The sequence below is a fragment of the Nicotiana tabacum genome, chromosome 22 (assembly GCF_000715075.1).
Source record: "Nicotiana tabacum cultivar K326 chromosome 22, ASM71507v2, whole genome shotgun sequence".
NCBI lineage: Eukaryota > Viridiplantae > Streptophyta > Magnoliopsida > Solanales > Solanaceae > Nicotiana > Nicotiana tabacum.
Window position 1 is genome coordinate 86,491,210 of NC_134101.1, and position 17,236 is coordinate 86,508,445.

Below are 17,236 nucleotides of genomic sequence, written 5' to 3' on the forward strand. Positions count from 1 at the left end.
GGTACGACGATGAGGTCGCGGGGTTGAAGAAAAGGGTTATCGCCACGAGAAACAAAATGATCAAGCAGGCAAAAGACTTCAAGGTTGAAAGGGAACACTGTTACACGACGTTGGCGCAGTTAGAAATAGACTTGCAACAACTTCAGGAACAAAACTATGCAGCCAAGCAAACCTTGGAGGCCAGGGCCCAGCAGATTGGGCATTTGTTACAAGAAAAGGGCATCATAAGAGAGAGAATTAGAAACATCGCTGACTACATCGTTATGAAGTTCCACATTTGTGAGGATATGACTCGCACTACATTTTTTGCAGCGGTGATGACCTTTGTTAAACAAATAATGAACAACTTGGACCGACTCCAAAGGGATCTTTCACATAGGCCTGTGGCGAGACCGAATGATGTCCCACGGACACCAGGAGCATTGATGTACTCATGATTTTCCGTTTGAATTTGTATTTCCTTTTCTGTCAGAGTTTGTGAGTCATGTTAGGTTTGTATTTTCTTTCTGTTTTGAGTCTGTATTTCTTTAGAGTATGATAGCTTAATTTTGGAGTCTGTTTGTCGTCTTTGCGTCAGAGTTTGTTAGTCTTTTGAAATTTGTTGATATTGAGTCTTTGTAATCGAAACATTTATTTTTATAAAAGCTAAAAACCCCAAAAATGTTTTATTTACTTGCACGCTTATCTGACAGAACTACGCACGGTCTGATTCATGCGGGGACATGATACGTAGTCAATATCTATAGGATTCGACCACCACTAAACAAGAAAAGGGGAAAATGAAAAAATAAATAAAGAAGGACAGAATAAAGGGAGCTTAAAAGAAGGGGCACAATTATGAGAGGCCAGAATGATGCACGCAACCGAAGCAAATGCATGATAGAAAATGGTTAATTGCCTAGGTGCATTGCATCCCAACGTGTAATTGCATATGTGTTAAACTCTAAAAACTAACAAGTTTGTTGATTTCCAGAGAATTCAAGCAGTTAGTTTATTTAGAGGATACTGGCACATTACCATTACCAAACCAGATCGAAGGGACCAATACCGGAAATCATGTCTATTCCAGATGTCGACACTAGTGTTGAGGTAGAAGAGTTGGATGTCTACAAAATGAAAGAGGAGATGCTCAAGCTTAAGCAACAGATGGCCGAAATGTACCAAGCCTGGTCCAAAGGGCAATCACCGCCAGCTTACCCTGCTAACCCTGCTTTTACCCCACCATTAGCTCAGTCTCAGGATCATCCCGCCATCGATCCAGGTTTTCCCATTTATCAACACTACCATGGCACTACTTCTCATACGCCACAAGCTCCACCACCAAAATCAATTCCACACCCTCCTCCGCCAATCACCCCTGTCTTTGTGGCATCTCCACCAGCTGCACTCCATAAATCCCCGAGCGAACCTGTGTGCCAAGCTGAGGACAACCAGTATTATCCCCCGAAGCTCACCTTCAAAGCACCCGAAGCCTATCCATATGATCCACATTCTGACCTACCGGAGAAAGCACAAAAACCGGCCAGAAATCCTGAACAGGAAGAGATGTTCAGAAAAATGAAAAGCATAGAGCAATCCTTTAGGGATATGAGAGGGCTAGGAGGTCATGTAAGCATGTCTTACAAAGATCTGTGTTTATTCCCGAATGTACAACTACCGACAGGGTTCAAAATGCCCAAGTTCGACTTGTACAACGGGCACGGTGATCCGGTGGCTCATTTGAGAGGCTTTTGTAGCAAGATGAGGGGAGCGGGCGGAAGAGATGAATTACTGATGGCGTATTTCAGCCAAAGTTTGAGTGGATCGGCGCTAGAATGGTACACCAGGCAAGATCATAACAGGTGGTACACCTGGGACGATTTGGCCCAAGCATTCGCTTGTCACTTTCAATATAATCTTGAGATCATTCCAGACCGACTGTCCCTGACCAAACTGGAAAAGAAGCATAGTGAAAGTTTTAGAGAGTATGGGTTCCGGTGGAGGGAGCAAGCAGCAAGGGTAGATCCCCCAATGAAAGAGAGCGAGATGGTTGATTACTTTTTGCAGGCTCTGGAGCCAACTTACTTTGGTCATTTAGTATCCGCAATTGGCAAGTCTTTTAACGAGGTTGTAAAAATGGGAGGTATGGTCGAGGAGGGGCTTAAGTCCAATAAAATCATGAGCTATTCAGCGATCAAGGCGACCACTCAGGCCATCCAAAGCGGCACTGGGGGTATACTTGGGAAGAAGAAGAAAGAAGATGTCACGACTGTTGTCCGGAGCCTGGTTCAGATCTAGAGGCCCGTCACCCTACTATAGCCAACCACGACCCTACCACCAAAATTACCCCCATACTCCATATAGCCCTCCACAACATTACTACCCACCGCTAGATCCCCATTTTTCCGTCCATCATGCACAAACCTATACCCAAACTCCGGCACACGCACAATGGCATGCGCCATCTCCACAAAATCCCTACCCAGCTCCACAAAACACATATCCACCCCCAAGGGCCTACAGAAATCCCCCCGGGCAGGTTTCCGACCAAACCCAGCCCTCAAGAATGAGAGGTCACAGAAGCAAAAGACTTTCACTCCACTGGGGGAATCATATACCAGTCTTTTTCACAGATTGAAGCAGTCGGGCATGTTGAATCCAATTGAGCCTAAAATGCCAAATCCTCCCCCTAGAAATCTTGACCATTCGGTGAGTTGTGAGTACTGTTCAGGGTCCCCAGGGCACGATACAAAGAAATGTTGGAAGCTGAAAATAGCTGTGCAAGAGCTTATCGATACTCATCGGATCGAGGTTCAAGCACTAGAAGCACCAAATATTAATCAGAATCCACTGCCAGCTCACCATGAGACACACATGATTGAGTTGATACACAAAGAGGGGGAGCCTAGGAAGCCCTCACAGATGGTAATGATGAACCGTTCCAGCGAAACCAACTCAAAGGAAAAAGTAACCAGTGGGAAATCAGTGGTCCAGTTGAGAGGGGTAGATGATAAGCCAGCTGTGGTAGCCGAGAGAGGGTCATCGAGCCTTGTTGCAGTGAAACCCAAGAGAGCTAAAGTGGTAGTGCCAGGGGTTGCAAGTAAACCTGTTGTGGTCGTGAAGGGTTCTCGTACAGGGCCTGTTATTATAAAACCGGTAACTCAGCTTCCAGTGATCAACAACAAGGCTGTTCCTTGGAATTATGAACGGTTGATGGTGATTTACAAAGGGAAAGAAGTCAAAGGAGAAGTGTGTAAAGCCCAAGGTCTAACTCGTTCGGGAAGGTGTTTTGCTCCCGCAGAGTTAAGAAGGGCCAATCCAGTAGCAACAAAGAATCCAGTTACCGAGGAAGAGGCGGAAGAATTTTTAAAGAAAATGAAGGCGCAAGATTATTCCATTATGGAGAAGTTGAGGAAGACCCCGACACAGATCTCATTGTTATTCTTGTTGATCCATTCAGATGAGCATCGCCAGGTATTGATAAAAATTCTGAACGAAGCCCATGTTCCGGATAAGATCTCTGTGAACCATCTGGAGAAAATAGCAAACAAGATTTTTGAGGTCAACAGGGTCACTTTTTCAGACGATGAGTTGCCCGTGGAGGGTACAGAACATAATAGGGCCCTCTATTTGACTGTGAAGTGTGAAGACTCGGTAGTCACTCGAGTACTGATTGATAATGGTTCCAGTGCCAATATCTGTCCTTTGACCACCTTGAACAAACTGAAGGTCGATGGTGACAGAATTCACAAGAACAACATCTATGTTCGAGGGTTTGATGGTGGTGGTACAGACACAGTAGGTGACATCATACTTGAATTAACAATTGGTCTGGTCGAGTTCACCATGGAGTTTCAAGTGTTAGACATGGCAGTGTCATATAATCTTCTGTTGGGGTGACCTTGGATCCACACCGCCAAAGCAGTGCCTTCTACATTACATCAGATGGTCAAATTCGAGTGGGATAGGCAAGAGATTGTAGTACATGGGGAAGACAATACAAGCGCCGTAAGTGATGCCATCGTACCCTTCATAGAGACTGACGATGACAAGGGGCCGTGGGTTTACCAGGTTTTCGATACGGTTTTAGTGGACAAAGTTCCCGAGGGTGAAAGCATCCCACTTCCCAAAATAGCAGCTGCAACTGTCATGGTAGCCTCGGAGATGTTGAAAAACGGGTTTATGCCAGGCAAAGGTTTAGGGGCTGATCTTCAGGGTATTGTTCAACCGGTTTCTTTGCCCAAAAATATGGATACCTTTGGGTTGGGGTTCAAGCCTACAGTGTCGGATGTGAGACGGGCCCGCAAATTGAAGAAAAGAGCCCGGGTCCTTCCCAAGCCAATCCTGCGCCTGTCCAGATCTTTTGTCAGGCCGAGCATCAAAAAACAATTGCTATCCAAAGTTACAGGGCCTTGGATTGGTGCAGATGGAGACTTAAATGAAGTCTTTAAAAGATTATTCACCAAAATCAACATGGTAGAAGTTGGGGAGGGGTCCAGCAAGGCGGATGTGCAGTTTGTGGGGCCAAAGGCAAAAATCAACAATTGGATGGCTACTCCTTTTCCCATTCAGAGGGAGTCTTGGTAGTTGGCTCTAATTTTTTTTCCTGTTGTCTGGATTATTCCAGGGTTGTAGTCCAGATTCCTTTTATTTTGTTGTGTTCATCAAAGTGTGAAACCTTGTTATCCCGTAATTCAATAAAATAAAAAGTTTCTTCTTCATTTCTTATTTTATTTTAATTTTGTTTCTTCTTTTCTTTTTCTGTACAGTTCTCTTTATACTGGTCTTAATGACATGGCGTGCATAAGGAATTCTCAGCCCAGTCTTAAAAATCAATCGGATTCCGCAATGATAGTTCAAGAAGTAGATTGTGATTACGAATCAGAATATGACGATGAGGATGAAGCCTTCAAAGAAATTAGTAAGGAGTTAATTCACTTCGAAGAAAAACCCAAACCCAATTTGAATGACACGGAAGCCGTCAATTTAGGGGACACATACAACGTCCGAGAGACTAAAATAAGTGTCCACCTCGAGCCAAAAATCCGGGAGGAGTTAATCAAAATACTCATCGAGTACAAAGATGTTTTTGCGTGGTCATATGACGACATGCCAGGTTTGAGCATTGATTTAGTGGTTCACAAATTGCCCACTGACCCAACATTCTCCCCCGTCAAGCAAAAGTTTAGGAAGTTCAAGACTGATATGAGTGTAAAGATTAAAGAAGAGGTTACCAAACAGCTGGATGTAAAGGTTATCCGGGTCACCCGATATCCTGTTTGGTTGGCTAATGTTGTGCCTGTGCTGAAGAAGGATGGCAAGATCAGAGTATACGTCGATTACCGCAATCTTAACAAAGCAAGTCCGAAGGATAACTTCCCACTACCCAACATCCACATTTTGATCGATAATTGTGCCAAGCGTGATATCAGATCTTGTGTGGATTGCTATCCCGGGTATCATCAGATTCTAATGGATGAAGAAGATAAAGAAAAGACGACATTCATCACACCCTGGGGAACTTATTGCTACCGGGTAATGCCATTTGGTTTGAAGAATGTTGGGGCAACTTATATGAGGGCAATGACTATAGTGTTTCATGATATGATACACAAGGAGATTGAAGTATATGTAGATGATGTGATCATAAAATCAAAGCTTCAGGCCGACCACGTCGAGGATTTGAGGAAATTCTTCCAGAGGCTTCGCAGGTACAACCTCAAGCTTAACCCCGCCAAGTGTGCATTTGGTGTTCCATCCGGAAAGCTATTAGGATTCATAGTCAGTCGGCGAGGCATCGAGTTGGACCCATCAAAGATCAAAGCCATACAAGATTTTCCCCCTCCGAGGAACAAGACTGAAGTGATGAGTCTGTTAGGAAGGCTGAACTACATCAGCAGGTTTATTGCTCAGCTCACGACAACTTGTGAGCCTATTTTCAAGTTGTTGAGGAAGGACGCTGCGATCAAGTGGACTGATGAGTGTCAAAAAGCGTTTGAAGGTTACTTGACAAACCCACCTGTGCTGGTTCCGCCAGAACCAAGGAGACCTTTGATTCTTTACTTGATAGTCTTGGAAAATTCATTTGGATGTGTATTGGGGCAGCATGACGTCACCGGCAGGAAGAAGCAAGCCATCTATTATCTTAGCAAGAAGTTCACAGCTTATGAGGTTAAGTACACTCACCTGGAAAGGACATGTTGCGCCTTAACTTGGGTGGCACAGAAGTTGAAACATTATTTGTCATCCTACACTACTTACCTCATTTCACTCTTGGATCCATTGAAGTATATCTTTCAAAAGCCTATGCCGACAGGAAGGCTTGCAAAATAGCAGATTTTGCTCACAGAGTTTGACATAATCTATTTGACTCGGACTGCGATGAAAGCCCAAGCATTGGTTGATCATTTGGCCGAGAACCTGGTTGATGAAGAGTATGAGCCACTGAGGACTTATTTTCCCGATGAAGAGGTGATGCTTACTGATGAACTAGAACAGGCCGAAAAACCAAACTGGAAACTTTTCTTTGATGGGGCTGCTAACATGAAAGGAGTCAAAATAGGAGCTGTGCTTATTTCTGAAATAGGGCATCACTATCCTATTACGGCTCAACTTCATTTTTATTGTACCAACAATATAGCTGAGTACGAAGCATGCATTTTGGGTTTAAGGTTAGCTGCGGACATGGATGTCCAGGAAGTCTTGGTCTTGGGAGACTCGGACCTTCTGGTACATCAAATTCAAGGAGAATGGGAAATGCGAGATCTGAAGCTCATACCATACCGACAATGCTTACCTGATCTTTGCCAACGGTTTAGATCAGTGGAGTTCAGGCATATTCCAAGGGTCCATAATGAGGTCGCCGATGCTTTGGCTACCCTAGCATCAATGCTGCACCATTCGGACAAAGCTTATGTCTATCCTTTGCATATTCAAGTCCGAGATCAACATGCTTATTGTAACATGATTGAAGAAGAACTGGACGGCGAACCATGGTTTCATGATATCAAGGAATACATCATAATGGGGATATACCCAGTGCAAGCCACAGGGGATCAAAAGAGAACAATTCGACGGTTGGAAAGTGGATTTTTCTTGAGTGGAGGAGTTCTGTATAAGAGAACACCAGACCTGGGATTGTTAAGATGCATAGATGCTAGACAGGCTATGGTTGTCATGTCCGAAGTACATTCAGGAGTCTGTAGACCACATATGAGCGAATATGTGCTAGCAAAGAAAATTCTCCAAGCAGGTTATTATTGGCTCACCATGGAGCGAGATTGTATTGGTTTTGTGCACAAATGTCATCAGTGCCGGATACACGGAGATTTGATTCATTCTCCACCATCGAAATTGCACACAATGTCAGCGCCATGGCCCTTCGTCGCTTGGGGCATGGATATCATTGGACCAATTGAGCCAACAGCATCCAACGAGCATAGGTTCATTCTGGTAGCCATTGATTATTTCACCAAATGGGTTGAGGCCAAAACTTTCAAATCTGTGACCAAGAAAGCAGTGGTCGACTTTGTTCACTCACATATCATCTGTCGATTTGGAATCCCGAAGGTGATCATCACAGATAACGGTGCTAATCTTAACAGTAATTTGATGAAAGAGGTATGTCAACAGTTTAAGATTACACACCGCAATTCCACCCCATATCGTCCCAAGGCGAATGGAGCAGTTGAGGCAGCCAACAAAAACATAAAGAAGATACTTCGGAAGATGGTGGAAGGTTCGAGGCAATGGCATGAAAAATTACCATTTGCATTATTGGGTTATCGCACTACTCTCCGTACTTCAGTAGGGGCAACTCCTTATTTGTTGGTATATGGAACCGAAGTCGTAATACCTGCGGAAGTTGAAATCCCGTCCCTTCGGATTGTCACTGAAGCTGAGATTGATGATGATGAGTGGGTCAAAACTCGTCTGGAGCAGTTGAACTTGATTGACGAAAAAAGGTTGGCAGCTGTGTGTCATGGCCAGTTATATCAAAAGAGAATGGCAAGAGCATACAACAAAAAGGTGCGTCCCTGGAAGTTTGAAGTGGGCCAGCAAGTGCTGAAACGCATCCTTCCACATCAGGCTGAGGCAAAAGGCAAGTTCGCCCCGAATTGGCAAGGTCCATTCATTGTAACCAGAGTGTTGTCCAATGGTGCTTTATGTCTAACAGATATCGAAGGAAAATGCATAGACATGACTATCAATTCTGACGCAGTTAAGAGATATTATGTATGATTTCTTTTAATTGTAATTGTTGTTTGTTTGCATTTGGCATGGTATCGGAGAATGAAATGACGGAGGAAATTTGTTCTTCCATCCAAACACTTCAACCTTTGCTTCCTCTTTTGAGCCTTATTTATTCTTTCACACCCCTCTTTTGGAATCAGTAATGAAAATGAAAAAGGGAGAAAAGAAAAATAATAATAATAAAGACAAAAGAAAAGTCACAAGAAAAACAAAGGAATTGAGAACTAAGTTTGACCTGATTCCTCAAAAAAGGATACCTAGGCGCCTCACGGCTCGATCATAGTATAATAAGAATCAAAAATCCCCAAGCAAGAAAAACTGGGGCAGAAGTTGTGTTTATAATTTTAGGAAAGAAAGTTGATTCCAAGAGTTGTAACGTTTTACCCATCAAACTTATTTTAAATTTTTCTTTAGCCGTACACCAGGAACCCATATTGGTATCCAAAAGACCTCCCGATCAGTATCTGAGAAGTGCCAAGTTGGGCAAATGGAAGTCTGGAGTAACACTCTGGTCCCCAGCAGAAAAGAAATGAAATGAGAGAATCCCCAGCAGAGAAGAAAGGAAATGAGGGAATCTTGTCAATAACACCCCAATCCCCAGCTGAAAAGAAATAAAATGAGAGAGTCCTATTGGTGAAAACTTTCACAGGCACCATAGGGCGACGGAAGTTGAGAGAAATAAAATGAGAGAGTCTTATTGGTGAAAACCTTCACAAGCACCATAGGGCGACGGAAGTTGAGAGAAATAAAATGAGAGAGTCTTATCAGTGAAAACCTTCACAAGCACCATAAGGCGACAGGAGTTGAGAGAAACGAGGGAGTCTTATTAGTGAAAACCCCTCGAAGGGCACTATAAGGCGACAGGGAATTGAAAGTGGGCAAACGAGGTAAGGTTTACAGAAATGATCCGTCGAGGCATCAAGTAGAACAAAGATGTTGATTCGGCAAAAGAATTGGGTTGCGGGACCTTTTGAAATGCAAAGTAAGACCATTAGAAAGATTGAGTGATACAATAGATTGGGTTGATTAAGCCGAAATGCACGACATGATCATTGAGATCGGTTACACCATTCAGATAAGTCCTTTTCCTTTTTTCTCTTCAAACAATTCTTTAGGAAGATTTTTCTTTTTATCTTTTGAAGTCATCATCTTTCATTTCTTTTGGTTAAATATATTTATGGTAGTTTGTTTTTAAGAAGGATTTTCAAAGCCAACTCCCAGTCGCCAACATGGGGCAAGGTAAATGGGGATAAGACAGGCTAAAGATAATGTGACAGGACAAGAAAGACGTCATTATAAGGCCAAATGATGGATTGGTCCAAGATTTCAGGACAGTATGGAGCAAAGGTAGAAAACAGCGGTGGAGAAGTTGGTGAATACAAAATCATCAAGAAGGTCGGGAGTTATCAGCCAAGTTGCAAGATGGTCGAACAACGCAGAACATGGAAAAGAGCGAAAGGGAAAACCATCCCCAGCAGGAACGTCCCCCACGTTTTAAACTAACAAATTTTCTTTGATTTGAAGCAGGGACAGGAAATGTTATTGATGACGGAAAGACATGCCACAAGAAAGATTGTCAAACTGGGGCAGAAAATTTTCTCTCATTTCGAAAATTTTCTGGAAGTCTAACACAAGTTTTGAGGGAAGCGGTATCCCCAATAGTTTTCGGGAGTAAGCAAAACAAGTTTTAAAGAAAGCCGTTTTAGGGGGGAAGACAACACAAGTCTTAAGGAAAGTAGTTTCAGAGGAAGGAAAACACCAGCTTTAAGGGAAATAGTCTTTGAAGGAGGAGAATAACATATTTTTGAATGAAACACCGGAATTATCCCCAGCAATTTTTAAAGGAATGAAATACCAGTTTTGAGGAAAACAGTTCTGAAAGAAGATTATTCAAGTTAGAAGGAAAATGGATCAGGAGGCAGGAAGGAACAACGGCAATAGAACGTATTTTTAAGTTGTGTTGGAAGTCAGGAGCCCGCCTGGAGAATAGAGGTGTTTTATCTTCAAGTTGTAGTTGAAGTCAGGAGCCCGCCTGGAGAACGAAGGTGTTATATCTTAAGAAATTATTGAAGTCGGGATCCCGCCTGGAGAATGGAGGTGTTATATTTTAAGAAATTATTGAAGTCAGGAGCCCGCCTGGAGAATGGAGGTGTTATATTTTATAGGCGAAGTCAGGAGCCCGCCTGGAGAATGGAGGTGTTATATTTTATAGGCGAAGTCAGGAGCCCGCCTGGAGAATGGAGGTGTTATATTAGTTGAAGTCAGGAGCCCGCCTGGAGAATGGAGGTGTTATATTTTAAGGAGTAGTTGAAGTCAGGAGCCCGCCTGGAGAATGGAGGTGTTATATTTTAAGAGTTAGTTGAAGTCAGGAGCCCGCCTGGAGAATGGAGGTGGTTGTATTTTTAAATTGTTTATTGAAGTTAGGAGCCCGCCTGGAGAACGGAGGTGTTATATTCTTATAGTCGAAGTCAGGGGCCCCGCCTGGAGAATGAAGGTATTATATTTTTAAGTCGTTGACAAAGTCAGAAGCCCGCCTGGAGAATGGAGGTGTTATTGTTTTGTTGTAATTGAAGTCAGGAGCCCGCCTGGAGAATGGAGGTATTGTCTTGTTGAGTCGTAGGAGAAGTCAGGAGCCCGCCCGGAGAGCGGAGGGCTGCAACAAAAAATCCTCAGCATAAACTCAAGTGCAGAAGTCAAAAGAGAGGCAACGATGGTCAAAGAAAGATAATTCGCATATCGAAGGAGAAACAATTCGAATATCACAAGAAAGAAAGAAACGTCAGAGGAAACACAAGCCAACAAGAAAGCAAGGCAACAAGAGCAAGTTTGAAGATCTAGATAAGATTTTGTAACTCCTAGTTTAGTCTAGCTTCTTGTTTTCTTTTAGCATGGTGTAACAAGGAGGTCAGTAAGCAGGTAGCAGCAGCAGCAATAGCAGTGACAACAAAACCACAGCTTCATGGTAGTCCCAGCTACCAAAACTTCCCGAACTACATTGACCTGATTCCTTTATAGCCAAGGATATGTAGGAAACCTTTGAAGCAGAGGTTCGATCAAATCTTTCAAAATGCTTCCCCACGGAGTATTCAAACAGGCAAAAATCACTCGTATCCGCTCACTTTATCTTTGCACGAAAACTCTTCATGTTTCCGGACAAAGAGGGGCAGCTGTGAGCACGTGATTTTTGCCTCATACGAATTACTCCAAAAGAATTCCCAAAATTAGGTCTTTTCTTTAATTATGTGTTATTCTAAGAATTACTGTGCAATTTTCTTGATTGTTTGCATATTTAATTTTAAATTAAAAATACCAAAATATAGCATCTGCACTTAGGATTTGATTTTACATTTTTGGTTAATTTAGTAAAATGTTATTTTTACAAAAAAATGAAAAAATGCACAAAAAATAACGTACTTTACATTTTTAAAGTGTTTAATGTCAAATTGTGTGATTGTTTTATTTTTATATAATTACTTGTGATTATTTGAAGTGGATTAGTATTTTAAGTCAATTTTGGTTTTATAATTTGAGTTGGGATTTTGGTTTTAATTTTTTTTTAGACAGTTTAGGAAGAAAATAATTAATAAAAGAAAAGAAATCGGAATTGGGCCGAAATTAAATTAAATCCCCAAGGACCAAATCCTTATAGCCTAATTCAAATACCCTTGTACCCGGTCCAACCCGACCCAGTCCCCAGCCTTAATCCAAACGGCCCCGTTTTGTTAAGCAACTCAATCGGGACCGTTGGTTTCCATCCATCCAACGGTCCAGATTAAGTCTTTGATTTAATATGTCACACCCCATACCCTTAAACCCATCTCCATTCCCAAATCCCCCCCCCCCCGTTCCAATCGTCTCTTCAGAGACCGAAAATCCCTCCCCCAAAACCCTAGCCGCCGCCGACCTGCTCCACCGCCCAAAACCCGGCAGCCGATACTCCAATGGCCACCAAATTCACACCCCAGCTTCCCCTCGACCTCCCCAACCTAACCCCTCTAACCATCACCCTTGAATCATGACCGACTTCTTCGAGTCTTAGATCGAAGACAAGACCTCAAGCCTTAAACCTACCCAATCATTCCCAAATTAACGCCATACCACCACTAGACCTCCTTCGTCCCTAATCCAACGCCATTTTCCTTCGAATCAAGTTGGATTCCTTCGAATTTGAAATCGATTGGACGAACCCTAAAAGAACCAAGACAGGGGATCGATACACAGTAAAAAACTAAGGTCTTAATCGACCTTAGTCGTGTGTTCTCAGTCGAGAACACTCGATTAAGGTCCATTTCGGCTTCAAAATCAAGTTGAAGCTTCGAGTATGACAGATTCGAATGGCCTGAAATTCCAAGGTATTTCTTTCCATTTATTCTTTTTCGTTTGTTGTCTTCTGATTAATTTTCGTTGTAATTCGTCTTTTGTCAATTATTTTCTTCCTCCTCTTTCGGACCCCTTTCTTGGTCCAGTTTGCTTGGTTGAATAGCATACGTTATAAACTGTTGAATCGATTAAATAGTTTCGTCCATTAGTCCATTTTCTTGTAGCTAATTCATGTTTGTAGTTAGTTGTTCTCTTCAAGTTATTTGACGTTGGTTGTCTTATTTTCCGATCCGTATATTTTCAGCTTCAGGGGTTCATTGTTAGTTTTGAGTTTTGCTACCTGAATCAGTAGGTGTTTTTTAATTCATATTCGTTTTGAATTGAGTTACAATCAATCGAAACTTAAGGTAGAGATTCAAGGGGGCTTTAATTTGAAAAGTTGAACTGAGGGTAACATGACAACATGGGCTGTCAGGGCACTTTTTAATTTAGAAAACCATGCTGCCCATAACTAGGGGAATAAAATAATGAAATTGGGATGTAATGGGGTAACTGACACTTCTGTCTTGGTTTCTCTATGAGTGGAAAAATCAGAGGGGGTGATGGGAGGAAATACTTTCTTAATAGTTAAATGCTTTTAGGAGGTGGAAAGTAGAGAACATGGGGGGATGATAAAAAGAAAATGGGTACACATAGTAAGGGGGGAGGCTGGAAAGAAAAAAGGAGGAATGAAAGGGAGTTGATGCTAGTCTTTAAAAAGGGACACAGGCATTGAGATACAAGGGGGAGAGAGACCTAAAAGCTTAGGAGATTGAAAGGAGAACATTCTAAGAACTCTAAGGAGTAACACTGTTCCATTGAGTGATTGGGGATTTCTAAAGTTTCCTTAAGGCTGAAACAATTTCTGGTTAGCTGATAGTTGAAATAAGTTGAAGTCAAGTCAGGTTAAGGTCTTTTGCTCATGTGTTTGGATTGAAACTGTTTTCTGGGCTGGTATTTCACTTTTCTGGGTTGGAAACTGATTGAAAACTGTTGCTGACCACTATTCTTGCTACTATTCTGCTGTTGTCTCCTCATCCTCTGTGTTGTTTTCGAATTCCATGTACATATCTTTGACTCTAGGCATGTAAAGGTGGTGGACGTGATCTTGAAATGAAGGTCTCCCTTCTTATTAGCTGTTTCTTTCTTCATTTGCCTTATTCCACCTGATTTGTTGGTCTAATCTTCCTGTTATAACATGTTTAAAACAAGGCCATGCTGTGAACTTTGAGGCTTGACTTGAAAATTTTTAATTGGACCCTTGTTTGGTATTTGCTGATTCTGTTTCGTCTTTCTGTACTCACTTACTAAAGAACAAGTCTGCGTGGTTGAGAATCTGAGTGTGATCTTGAAGTCCAAGTACTTTATATGTTGAATTTTTGGGATTCTGATGGCATTGAGGAGAGTTTTATCGAAGTTCAGGTTTTTCTTAAGTAGTAGTTAGTATAAAACGCATGTGAGGAGAAAGAAAAAATGGTTGAGATTTTTTTAAGAGCCTGCAGTGATTTACTTTGATTGGCATATGAGCATGTTTTTAGTTAAAACTGGTATCCGAATTTCAGAATGCTCAGACAGTTTATTCAGGATTCAATTTGTAGAAAAATGCAGAAGTATCATGTTAGCTCAATGGCATGTTTCATTAGTTGTGATTGAATTTTGCATTTTTGAATGAGCTTGTACCAACGATTGGGCTCTGAAATCTGGGCTTAAAATGAGCCCAGCAAAAGAATATCCTTCCTCGAATCCATGGTACGTTCTGAGTCCAGAATAGGGCTCATCTTGGACCCCGGATGAAAGGCTTCAGGCAAATGGGGTTGATGACCCAAAACGTGTTCTTCTTTCCTAAATAATCGGCCTTATCTCTCTTTAGAACATTTCCCTATTAATTAGTTTGGGTGCCATATAAAATGGAATTCAGTCCTTTTAATGTTCAAGTAATTAGAACCCTTCAATTATTTGAGGGATGCAGTATTAAGCAAAATACAGTCATGGCCTTAAAAATTTAGTTTAAGCTCCCTTTTAAAATTAGAAACGAGGTGCACCGTGCCAGATAATAATCTCAAATTACATGGTCCTCGCTTTAGTTAATCTTATTTACCCTAGAACTTGAATAGCGTCGTCTAGTAAATTTCATGGCCCTTGCAAAGTTGCAAACACGTAGTTGCTTTAGGTGCGCTACTTAATAATTTATCTTCCTAAACTCGGGTGCGCATTTATGCTACCCAAATCCAAGTCTCAACAACGTTAGATAAAATATATCGTGGACCGCGGGTGCATTTATGTGACGTGGTTCGAGACATATTTTAAATGACGTTGCAATCTTCCTTTAAAAATGAATAGAAGCGGTTAAAAGTTAAAATTGCACATAGGATTAAACATGTTTAAAATCAGATAATTAGGCCAATAATAACAATTGAGCGACCGTGCTAGAACCACGGAACTCGGAAATGCCTAACACCTTCTCCCGGGTTAACAGAATTCCTTACCCGAATTTCTGGTTCGCGGACTGTAATACAGAGTCAACCTTTTTCCTCGACTTGGGATTTGAACCGGTGACTTGGGACACCATAATTATCCGAGGTGGCGACTCTGAATCTTTTAATAATAAATCCCGTTTCGATTGTCCTTTAATTGGAAAAACTCCCTCTACGCCCCTGCAGGCGCAGGTGAAAAAGGAGGTGCGACAGCAATTCTAGAGGTTCTTGAGTTTCTTTTGAAATCCATGCGTTTTAGTGTCTGAATAGATGTTTTTTTTGTAATTTGATTGCGCGAGCGAGTTCGTATGATATTTTTAGACTTGTGTGGATGTTTGATTTGAAGCCCCGAGGGTTCAAGTGAGTTTCAGAAATATTTCTCAAAGGTTTGGACCCAATTACAGGTTGCTGGTATGCGGATACCTCAGGTGTCAGAATTGCGAACACCAGCATCACAATTGCGATCTTAGCAGAGGGCCTCAGATGTCGCATTTGCGATGCCTGGATTGCAATTGTGAAGTAGTACCTAGGCAGAGTGGGCTCGCATTTATGATAATTATGTCGCATTTGCGATAGGAACAGGCTTCGCAAATGCGAAGCTGATGTTGTATTTGCGACTTACCACTTAGGCTGTCACTAGCCGCAATTGCGAGGCTTTCTTTGCAATTGCGAGGGTTCGCAATTGCGACATCTACAACGGAACAAAGGGCTGGAAAGTCGGGATTTCATCATATTTCTCTCATTTTAGAATCCTAGACTCGACAGGAGGCGATTTGGAGAGGGAGTTTTTACATATTATCATTGGATAAGTAGTTTTAATCAATTTTCAACTATATTTCATGATTATATATGAGATCTAACTTCAAATTTATGAGAATCAAAGAGAGATTTTGGGGATTTTTGTCTAAGTTTTGAAAAATAAAAAGTTAGAATTTTAGAGTCGAATTGGACTCAGATTTGAAAATAAAATACATATATAGACTCGTGGGGTTATGGGTACTAAAGATCTACCCCTTGACTCAGGTTTTGACCGGGCAAGCCCGAGGTTGACTTTTGTTGGCTTTTGGAGAATTGTGTAAAGACCATAGCTTTATTAATCGTAATTGGTTTCTCTTGCATTTGTTGATGTTATTAAGTCATTTTTTGTTAGATTTGAGCAGTGTGGAGGCAGATCTTAATTGAAGGCTATTTTTGAGTGCTGATTTGGCCTAGTCAAGGTAAGTATCTCGCCTAACTTTGTGTGGAAGAACTACCCCTTATGATTTGGGTTGATTGTACTATTTGAATTATGTTGAATACGTGTACACGAGGTGACGAGTGCGTACGAGTTTATATGTGGTATTTGACCGGTTGAGACTCTTAGCAATTTAATTCTTTTATTTCCATTATAAGATTATATATCATATTCTGTTCAGGCTTTCTTTTATCCAGTAGGTGTTCTGATCTGGCCTCGTCACTACTCTACCGAGGTTAGGTTTGATACTTTCTGGGTACCGTTGTGGTATATCATGCTACGCTTTTGCATATATTTATGCAGATCCAGGTACATCTGCTCGTGCCAGACACTAGTGATTGACCAGTTATCTCGGAGACTTTAAGGTATACCTGTTAGACGCTCGTAAGCCTCAGAGTCACCTTCTTCTTTTGCTTTACTACTGTTTATCTTTATTCCAAATAGAGTTGTATTTAGAGATTATGAGTGCATTCTCTGTAGAGCTTATGACTCAGTTCTACCGAGTTTTGGGAGTTATTTGACAGTTGTACTTTTTGGATTTATTTATGATAGTTTAATAGTTTGATTTGATATTGAAGTTATTCTTGCTAATTATCAATATATGTTAATCTTCAAGACTAAGTGCTATCACGATATTTTAAGGAAAAAAATTATGGTCGTGACATAAAAGCAAATGATTAAGCAGCAGTTTTATTTTATTTTATCTGTTGAATGTTATTCCCCCACCTCCTCCTACCCCAACTATTTCTAGGTCTTCTTTTCTACTCAATTGCTTTGCAGTAGTGATTCATTTATCTCAATTCTAGTTTTTTTTTCTCTTTGGTACTATCGACTTTTTTGCTCTTTTTTTGTTTTGGAGTTTTTATTCTTCCTTACTTTATTTAATTTATTGATGCAAAAGGAAGAAAAATCCGGTTCCAAAAAGACTCCAAATTAG